The following is a 10,430-nucleotide window of genomic DNA, read 5'->3' on the forward strand; positions in this document are numbered from 1 at the left end:
ATCATCCACTGTTCCAGTTCCAGTTCTCCCCTACATGTTCCTCCATGTGACAGCTCCTTCCTTTTCCAGTTCTGTGAAAAACTGCATTGCAGAGAAAGCAAACAGCAATAGGAGATACAACATGTTCCCAGCCCTTCTCACCCAGCCTCCTCGAACCCAAAAAGGGGCACACAAGCACCTAGCAGCCAGCTCTGAGATCCAGAGCCACTCCATTCTGCCAGGCCCACATGCATGTGGGGTATGTGAGGCTATGTCCCATCAGCACATCACAGATGGGGACAGAGCTCTCAGAGCACTTTGCCTTCCAGAGTGATTTATGGGCCCTGTCAATCCAGCAGACTGAACTGCAGAGACAGCTGGAGCGTGCAGCACAGAGCAGCAATCCATCACCACCGGGTGGGAGTCACCCAGGAATCTATCAAGAGCTTCATCATGGTGACATCTTTGCAGAGGCAGAAAGAGAAACAAAGGAAAAAGGAGACAGAGTGAGCCAAGAGTGGAAAATCCACCTGGCTTTTCTCAGAACTTCAAAGCTACAGAAGAAAAACAAGATTACAGGCACAACAAATATTTTTGGTGTTTGTAGTGACTCAGGTGGACCTGCTTTAGAGCCACAAATGACGTTTCACACAGCTGGGCAGGGTGCTCTGGTGCCAGCCATATGAGCAGTAACCAGAGATTGCTTTCCCATTTGCTAGTTACAGAGCTTCGTGGTAGTTATTAATCATTTCCAGGTATGACAACTGGATGGTTTTGATGGCAAAGGCATTTTATTGCTGGGGAGATGCCACTGATGATGCCCTGTACTTGAAGAAATCGAAAGCAAGCTGCAGCATTTCACTGTATCACAGAATTGTCTAGGTTGGAAGAGACCTCAAGATCATCGAGTCCAACCTCTATGGCAGTGGGGTTTGTACTGTAACCTAACCATGACTCCTCAGCAGGAGCCAACCTGCTGCCCTGAAGTGCAGCCACATGTGTGACCCGAGACCCACAAGGACATCTGCACGTATGAAGTCACAGTAACATACAGGATACTTAGACGAGGCCCCCAGATTCTCCCAAGTCCAGAAAAATGTGTGTACAACAGCTCGGCACATACAAAGGACAGGGGCACACACAGAGGTGTAACTGCGTGCCATCTATCAGCATGGTAGGAATACAGAAAGCAAACGCAGAGACGCACAGAGATGCACGCTCCCCTGTGTGGTGCCATGAGCAGTGCAAGAGGGTACATTGTCTTTCTTTGATCTACAACTCACCAGTAAGAGATATATCAAGTTCTCCAGTAAAAATGCTTCTCTTTATCCCCAAACTCCGTAAGAAAACCAGGGAATGTGATTTCTCCCAAATCGGTTAGACATTAGGGAGAGAGGTAAAGAAAAGAAGTCAGCGTCTGCTCTTGGAGAAAAGCAAAGCAATTTACCTTTGAATAGGAAGCAGCAGAACAAAGCGCATTATTTCTTTTTGCTCCAGAGACAGACACTGATGTTGTTTTGAGTCATGCTGATTACAGGTTAAGCAAGTGTTCCCAAAGCTGAGGAAAGAGAGAAGATGTGTTGGGACCTCTCAGAACGCTATAAATCAGCTGAAAATCTGCCAAAAAAATAATAAATCGAATGATCAAAGGGATTCAGGAGCTGGGAGTAGGGGCAACAAATGCATTTGGGCGTCACAATGTGGATTAGGCTCAGACAGGAGTAGGTATAAGAGAGATGGGGGCGTGGGTCAGGGGGAGGAAAGGTCACAGGAGGAAAGCAGAGGTGGGCATGAAGTGGAGCAGTGACAAAGATTGCCCAGGAGGCTGAGGGCAGGATGCTTGGACTGGAGAAGAGGAAGTACCTGGGACTGTGAAGGAAGCATTGGAGACTTCTGACCCGGGTTTATTTCCAGTACTTGGAATCCTAGAATGGTTTAGATTGGAAGGGACCTTAAAGATCATCTAGTCCAAGCCCCCTGCCATGGGCAGGGACACCTCGCACCAGCCCAGGTTGCCCAAAGCCCCATCCAGCCTGGCCTTGAACACCTCCAGGGCTGGGGAATGCACAGCTTTCCTGGGCGGCCGGTGCCAGGGCCTCGCCGCCCTCATAGTGAAGAATTTCTTCCTTGCAACTAATCTAAATCTACCCTCTTTCAGTTAAAAGCTATTACCCCTTGTCCTATCACTACACGCCCTTGTAAAAAGTCCCTCTCCATCTTTCTTGTAGGCCCCCTTTAGGTACTGGAAGGCTGCTGTAAGCCTCTGCTCCAGGCTGAACAACCCCAACTCTCAACCTGCCTTGACAGCAGAGTTCCTCCAGCCTCTGATCATCTTCATGGCCTCCTCTGGGCTCACTCCAACAGGTCCATGCCCTTCTTATGTGGGGGGCCCCAAGGCTGAATTTGTCTCCTCTGGGGTCCTTTGCTTGCCTCTGGAAGATCCTCTCCCCAGTTCAACCATCCCCACAGATAGCGGGTACCCACACGCCCTGAGGAGACATTAAAGTCTGGGGGTGTGATTTCCAGTGTCACAGGAGCTGCTTTTACAGCACAAGACAGGCTGAGCTGTATCTAGCTTACCTCCAGCAGATTCTCCGGTGCCGTCTGAGTCACACGGACTATGTGGAGCCATTTGAGTTTATGATCCTTTTATCTCTCTGACCAAGGGATCATAAGCTGCTTCCCCCAAGAAGAATAATGAAGCCTCATACATTACACATCCCCCAAAGGACTTAATTCCCCTTAATCTAAGGGGAGGATTTGCCTCCAGTCTCCAGCCCTTTTATTATCCATTTGTTGCTCCATCTGTAGCACAGATCATAAAGGATTTTGTTATTTTTTAAGTCAACCTTTGCTTGGGCCTCATTAAGGCCTTGCACAAATTCCCAGGCTGCTCACAGCTCAGAGAAACAGAGTAAGACGGAGGCAGTGAAGCCTGTATGGCCTCATCCTCCCTCATAACAGCGCACGGCAAGGACAGGGGGATGGCTGGCTCATAACCAGAAAAAGGAAATGATGGGTCAAGAGAAACACGGCAGTGGCACTTACCCTTCCCTCAGACCCATGCTTGCAGTGAAACGGGATGTTCTGACAAATGAGGACAGTCCTGCTCTGCTGAATTTCCTGCTATCCACACTGCAGAAGCAGCAGGAGCAGCAGCCAGCGAGCCAGGATTCCTCTGTGCTACACAAGGTGCAAAAATATACACGTACAAAGGAGATTGCTCCTGTCCCCGAGAGCACACCCAGTGCTCAGCTTATTTTTAAATATGGAAAGCATGCACAGCCTGCTGCTATGATGGGCTGTGGCTACTGGAGGAGCCTGGCTCCTTCCCTGAGCCACAGCCTGGCTCTGAATATATTGCTGTGCTGCTCTCTGCCTCTCCCTCTAAGGTTGCAAACTGGAGCCTTACCATTCAATACAGTGGATTACTTTCTAGGTGCCATAATGGTACAACTGAGCACGTAATGGGGATTTGAGAGGGTTAAACAACACACTGCTTTCTCTGCTTTCATAGCATCTGCGTGCTAGCCAGAGGGGATACACGTCCATGTAACAGGCACTCCTCCAGTGCAGTTGCCCTGACTCCTCTATGAGCTGTGTGTGTATACATGTACACACTGCTGCCCCCAGAAGTGCTGCTGCTTTATTTCCTTCCTTTGCTGTTCTCCTCACTGGGCTAGAAACTGGCACTGAACCGAAAGTAATTTCCTTTCTTTTTAAATAAATAATAATTTAACAATGCATGCTGCTGAATTCATTCTTGCATCAAAGAGGAGATGATTGCACTTCCCAGGCCGGAAAGGCAGAGAAGGGAGGAAGACACAGCTTTATAATTAAATTTGCTTTTCCTCCTTTCTTTGTGCATCTCATTACAAGAAAGAGTAGAAAAATGAAAGAGAGAAAAGCACACACTGAACCTCGTTTCTCAGCCTCGGGAGAAAGGCAAAACTCTCTCGTTTGTCTTTTGCTGCTACTTCCATGCAGCCTCACGGATAACCCAGGTGAGAGCCTTTCAGTTGGGTGGGGGTGCCCAGCAGAGTAGGAGAAAGCACAGCAGGAACAGCACAGCCATTTCTGCTGCTGTCTGGGGAACGTGCAGAGAGCTGAACCCCAAGAACTTGCCAGTCATTTTCTCTGACACCTGACACACGTGCCATGCTATTAGGGGCACTGTACACACATGGCAGAGCCAAAGTGCCACGGCAAAGGGTGCTGTGACACACTTAGGATTATTAGGCAAGCTATGTGGCTCGCTGTGCTGACAGAGCATCTGCTCGTCCTGCCTGCTCTGTCTGGGGCCTCAGTTTGATATGCCCAGGCTGCCCAGAAGCACCCCACTCACAGAAACGACTGGCATAGAGCCCCCTGTACCATGATTTCCCTGGCAGGCACTGACTCCTGCAAGCTATGGCACTAGCAGAGTTTGAGGAGCATCCCTGCAGCTCTGACCAACCTCCCCTGTCCAGCGTGTGCTGGGGCTGGGGCCCTGGAAGCCAGCCTGGATCCTGCAGTGTCTGCCTGGAGGGAACCCCCCCAGGGACTGGGGATTACTCACCCTTAAAGAAACTCACTGAATAAGCGAACAGCATGAAACACTCTCATTCAATCAATGCAAACAAGCACACTGCAACTCTCTCCGTAATGACCCTACACTCACAGCCATCTTTCTCAGTGGAAAAATAAATGATTCCGTACTAAGGAGGCTTTGCCAAGTATAGTTTATGAGAACAACAGAAACACTTTCCTTAATAAAAGGGAAGCTATTGGAACTTCTGTACTTAGATATTGCCCAGGTTAACTCCTTCAGAACATCCTCTGATCTCTGCTTGGGCGATCTCAGTCATTGCCTGGGTGCTGCACAGGCTTTCATCCTGTGCATGGCATCCACACTGGCTTTAATCCCATGGAAGGGCATCCCCTGAACTTCAAAGCAGCTCCCTTTCAGCAGGGACTTTGGTCCAGGAGCTGTCTGAATTCCGTATCTCTCTCTTCCCCTACCCTTTCTCCTTTTGTGTACAGCAAGTTCTCTTTGCACCTTTACTATTTAGTATGGCAGAAGAGGAGGAAATCACCTTCAGCTTTCCTTGCCATCTGCATCCCAATTGCTCCGGTGGGATTTGGGCTGCATTCCAAATTGTTCCATTTGCAGTGGATCTGGGGCACAGGGAGGACAAGCTGACTGTGACATGTCTCAGTGGATAAGACTCCAGAGCATCTCGCTTCTGGAGCCTTTCTGTTCTGACTACAGTAGTTACGGCTGGCTGGGGCTGCTGAGAGCTCTCCTTAATGTCACCCCACAATTTACCTGCCAATCTGCAGCATGGACTACTTAAAACAGAAAGCCCCCCTACAGACAAAATTCAAATGTGGAGAAATAATAAAAACTACAAAAGTGGCATTACTGTGCATTATAAAATAATGGAAGTGTTTTTTTTTTTCAATTTGTTTCTGCCCCAGATAGTGGCAGTGATCAGCACTTTACTAAAGATGCTTCTTCCCCATCCTGGCATATGTTATTACTGTTATTAATAGCGAGCCATTCCCGGGGGCAGCACTCTGTGCAGGTACATTTATTTCCTTCACAGCCCTGTCACCCCCTTGCTGGTGCTCCAGCTCCCTGCAGCACACCCCACTACGAGGCAAGGGAGGCACATGAACCTCAGGCAGCAGCCTACCACACTCCAGACACAGCCCAGCCTCATTCTGTCACTCAGGATGTGCCTGTTGTTAGTTTTATATCACCCAAATTGCATTGCAGGTGCCTCATACCACTATTTCCCTGTTCCTTTCTCCTAAATCAATACTGCCCTTAGGAGGGATAAATAGTTGGACACTGCCTCCTTCCCTCTGAGCCAGCAGGAATGGGAGTTTTCAGAACTTGCTGCTCGGCAGTGAGGCAAACTTTCTCCCAGGAAAGCAAAACTTTCTTGTTTCTGAGTGCTGACCTTCTGTCCTCTGAGCAGGACTTGACACGTGCATTTCTTGGGGCAAGGGCAGGAGGGCTGCAATAGGCAGGTACTTGCTTGGGTGTTACATCCACGCAGCCTTGGGATCCCAGGCACTCCCTCACAGCAGGCCCAGAGATACTGACATGAGCAAGTAATGAACTGGGACTGAATATAATGTGTAACAGAGATGGAATAAGCACCCTCCAGCCAACCAAGGCGAGATAAAATGGACAACTGTATGCCTCTGATTCTCCACTTCCCACTGCCTAACTTGCCTACCTCAACTGCAAGCTCTCCGAGGAACTGACAGCGTGTCTCAGCATGTAATACAGCAGGAACATGCCCTTTGGGATTGCATGTCCTGTCACAGAAGAAATCACAGTGATAACTCAGCCTCAAATCTGGCAAAACAAGAGCAGGGGAAGTTTCTTGAGAGAAACTCCCCACCTGCACAACGCCCTGAGTCTGGGTTCAGAACACACAAGGTACATTCTCTCCTGAGACAAATGTGCCGAGCGCCTTCTTTTCCTCAATTTGTAGGATGTAACAACTGCTGGGGGTCACATTTCCCTTCCCTACGTGGGAAGAGGCTCTGTGCAGTCACCAACGTGCTAACTCCGTCAGCAATGCCATCCAGAACTTGTGAGCAGTGGAGAAATCAATACAACCGGGCAGTTCAGCTGCTCTTTGCCCACTGGCCATGTTTGTCAGCAGCACAAGGGAACAGTGTGGAGCCGTTTAATAACACAGCTCATTAAGCTTCTGACAACAGGATATGATGGAACTGAGGCCTCAAACATTGAGCCTCACGAGTCTATCTGTATGTGCACTTTCAGGTTGGGTATGTTACATTTCCCAGCAGGTGAGGAATGCGTATGGGGCACAAGATCCAGAGGGAGGTTCCCTGGGGAAATGCTGTAGGAATCCCCCTGAGGGAGCAAAACAGAAAGCTCAGAAAAGTGCTTGGAAAACAGCTTACATGAAGCAGATAGCAATGACCTAGAGGTGACAGTTTCTTTGTCTTCCTAATGGCAAGAAAGTGGGCAGAGCTCAGTTTTATCAGGGTAACCCAGAAGAACCACTTCTGGCTGCTCTGTTCTAGGTCCCAGTTTTCCTTGCCCCAGGATCTTGGCTCTAGGCTTCTCTGTTGCTTCAAATACCAACACTCATTGAGAAGCAGAGTTGTAATGAACAGCCAGAATCAGGTTCATAGCACTCTGTCAGTTGTGTTGAAAAGTCTCGCTGCAAACTTAGAGGTGGTTTCCACATGAGGAGAGCCAAGACCCTGAACCAGCCAGCAAACAGAACAGCGAGGAAACAGACCCCCTCGTTCCTCTGAGCCTAGCCACCTAAGTTATTGTATGCTGTTAGCAAGACACCCAGCACCAATTCAAGCACTTCCAGTAACAGATCCTCCACTACAATCCTAGGTAAGCCGTTCCAATACTTCATTATTACATTGTTGAAATTTTATTTCTAGTCTAAGTAAGACTAGATACCCTTCTAGCTATTTAACTTCAGCCACTGGATCTCACCATGGCCACTGTCTGTTAGATTAATGAGCCTTCTATTATCAGAAATCTCTCTCCTTGTACTTAAAGGCTGCGATCAAGTCACCTCTTTAACTTCTTTTGTATATACCAGATGCAACTCCCTGGCACTGTCACATCTCACAGAGTTGTGTAAGGATGAATATGTACAAGTCATGACTCTGCAATGACAGAAAACAGACTTGCTGGAAGTGTAGTCATTATTCAGAGCTGTTCACTGAGTTTATCTGCTCTGGACATAAAATTCTGATAAAAAATCACTGGCTGGAGCAGCTGTTCCATTGCGGCTGGTCAGCTAAGTCAGACAGAACAGTTTCAATTGAAGATCATGGAGGTGTATAAATGTTCATGTTGACTCCTCCAAGTGCTTTTGCATGCAAGCTGAGATTACTTTTCAAGAACTCTGTATCAGCAAAATGCATCTGCTTCAACATTTGGGGAAAGAAGTATCAGGGACAAATTCAGAGTTTCAATTTTTCCCTTATATTCAGGAGTGGTAATATGATTTTGGCAGAGTGGGCACAGACTCAGTGACAAAATGGGCTCCATATTTTCAAAAAAGCTCAGCACCTGGGTGAATCCAGGCTGCTCTTTTGAAAACCAGGCATTAGCAAGTTAGGTGAAATCATGCAGTTTAATCATAGTGATTATTTACAGTATGCAGCCTGCTATGCCATTCTCATTCCAGCTCTTTGGCTGTTGCCACAGCTTTCATTTTGTTATTTACGTTTCCCCCTTGACTTCCTCTGGAAATGTGGCTACTTATTTCTCTTCTCCCTCCACCTCGTGAGAGCTCATAAAACAGCATGACAAGCAAAGATCTGAAATACATTAACACACAGCAATGCCGCTGAACCAGAAAAATCAAAATTAACGCAGTTTGGTTCTTGCCTGCCCAGTCCTGGCTTTCTTGTTCTCCACACAAACATCCTTCTCTCAGCTTGAAATTAGCATTCCTTTTAAATATTTTCACACTCTAAAATTGTTCCTAAATGTGCATATTAGCAGGTGGAACAACTTACTAAGTTACTCTTAGCAAGCTAACATTCATCTCAACAAAAGCCTATTACATTTAATATATATTATACTTCTCCTTACTTCCCAGGACCATAAAACCCAGGAGCACTAATGAAACCAGCATACTGACTCTTTACCTGGAACTAGAGAGATCAGGGTGCCAAAGACAGGGAAAAAAAAAAAAAAAAGCATACATTTAAGGTGTGGAAGCACATTTGTGCAGGAGACCTTTGTGTAAGTTTAGCAAGACCTGCATGTTCACAGGAGGTGGAGAGGTGCTCCTTTCATACAGGTTTCCAAGCCAAATGATGTTTATAAGAACTTTCAAGACAATATTTGCTTGATCTGAACAAAAAATAAATAAAAAATAATAAAGATGAAAAAAATGTTGTTCTGGGGAAATGGCACCAGAAAAAAAAAAAAAAAAAAAGCCAAGTCTGTCATGCTGGGTCCTTGCTGTCAGATATTGAATTTAATAGGGCAACACCTTGGGTCTCTAGGCCACCTTTGACCTTTGATGGTGACAGAGCAGGTCACCTTTGGCTGTGCCAAGAGGACAGGGCTCCAACTTCTGCCCAGGCTGCTGGAGGGCACAGTACTTGCTCTGACAACTGGAAGGAATTTAGTACTGCTCCAGTTAAATCACCTGCAAAAGCAACACGAACTGCACTTACGAAGAATCTTTTGCAGGTGTCAGTAGTGTCTGTACAGAAGAAAACCAATGTAGTTGGGGGGGGAAATGACCTTTGCAGAGCTCTGTCCATTCAGGTTTTTTCACACCTCTTGCTGGTATGACTACCTGGTAAAACATTACCACCAGCTCCAGGGCAGAATATAAAGTGCCTTTCAGCTGCAGACCTGTCAAGGACACGGGACTATGGTAGGCAGGAGTTTGAAAACACTCAGCTGCAAAATGGGAAGGGGGCTGGTGTTAGGTATTAGTTTAATCCATATCTGAGACAGAATTGGGTCAGACTCCTGAGAAGATGCACACACAGCACTGGCCTGGGAGGGGGGAGCCGGGAGCCCTTTTCTTACCTACTTACCAGCAAACACACTCCCAGCAGTGAAAGGGCTTTGCTCAAGACGTGTAATGTACAAAATCCCACCTAGTAACGCCCAGAAGGTTTATATTTGTTTTTGCACTGTTCCTGGGTTGTAATTGTTAAGCAAGGATCAAAGAGATTGTGGCAATGTAGTTTGGGCAGAGAAAGGAGAGAGCAGGGAGGGTTTCTAAAGGATTCAGACAGCTGAAAGATATTTAGGTGTGCCTGGGACACTTTGGGGAAGTGGGACTGGGATGGGGCTATATTCCAGCCTGGCTATGCACCTACTGGGGACTGGGGACTGCTGCTGGGCTGCTGGTACTGTGATGGCAATAAGGCAGTGTGGGGAGCAGGGATGCCCAGCTGGCAGCCTCCATCACCAAGGGGAGCACAGGATGGCCCCTGTGGGACACACAGTGCTCGAGCCGCGTGTGTCCTACTCAGCTCACTGCTGCTACTCCACAGGAGAGAAGGGGCAGTGGGAGTGCTTCAGTACATACCTCTGCATTGCAGCAAGTATGCAGAGCCCCAGCACCCCGCAGAAGGGGAAGGGACCAATGTGTCTGGCCCCACCCCGGTCCCACCCACCTTCCCCAAAACCACAACTCAGAAATCCATTCTGGCTGGCAAGTCTCTCCCCTTCCTCCTCTCCTCCTTCTACCTACCTGTTTGCCAGGGATGGTATAACAGGGGCAGGGGATAAATCAGGTGCTATATCAGAGTGTTCTGTCCCTGACTGTGTAAAGAGCAGCTTTTGTGACTTCCTGATGTGATTTACCATACAATGACAACCTTTAATGTCCGCCAGTGTTATAATCTACTTTATCTTAATACAATCTTCCCCTGCTGAACTCTCTGGAGTCTTAACTGCTATTTTCAATGGAATT

The 10,430-nt window shown here is 47.6% G+C and overlaps 1 protein-coding gene across 4 annotated transcripts in view; it reads right to left on the reverse strand.

The window, feature by feature from the left end:
* DISP3 (dispatched RND transporter family member 3) overlaps positions 1–3,144 on the reverse strand; it is a 104,596-nt gene extending 101,452 nt beyond the window's left edge. For 2 of the 4 annotated variants that reach the window (XM_068658334.1, XM_068658330.1), the window contains exons 1-2: positions 3,028–3,144; positions 1,427–1,596 (exon numbers count right to left, since the gene is read on the reverse strand). The gene's annotated coding sequence lies outside the window, so the exon portion shown is untranslated. The remainder of the gene's footprint in view (positions 1–1,426; positions 1,597–3,027) is intronic. The other 2 variants (XM_068658331.1, XM_068658332.1) reach the window with 2 other exon arrangements.
* Positions 3,145–10,430: the final 7,286 nt, after the last annotated feature.

The sequence above is a fragment of the Anas acuta genome, chromosome 22, assembly GCF_963932015.1.
Source record: "Anas acuta chromosome 22, bAnaAcu1.1, whole genome shotgun sequence".
NCBI classification, from domain to species: Eukaryota; Metazoa; Chordata; class Aves; order Anseriformes; family Anatidae; genus Anas; species Anas acuta.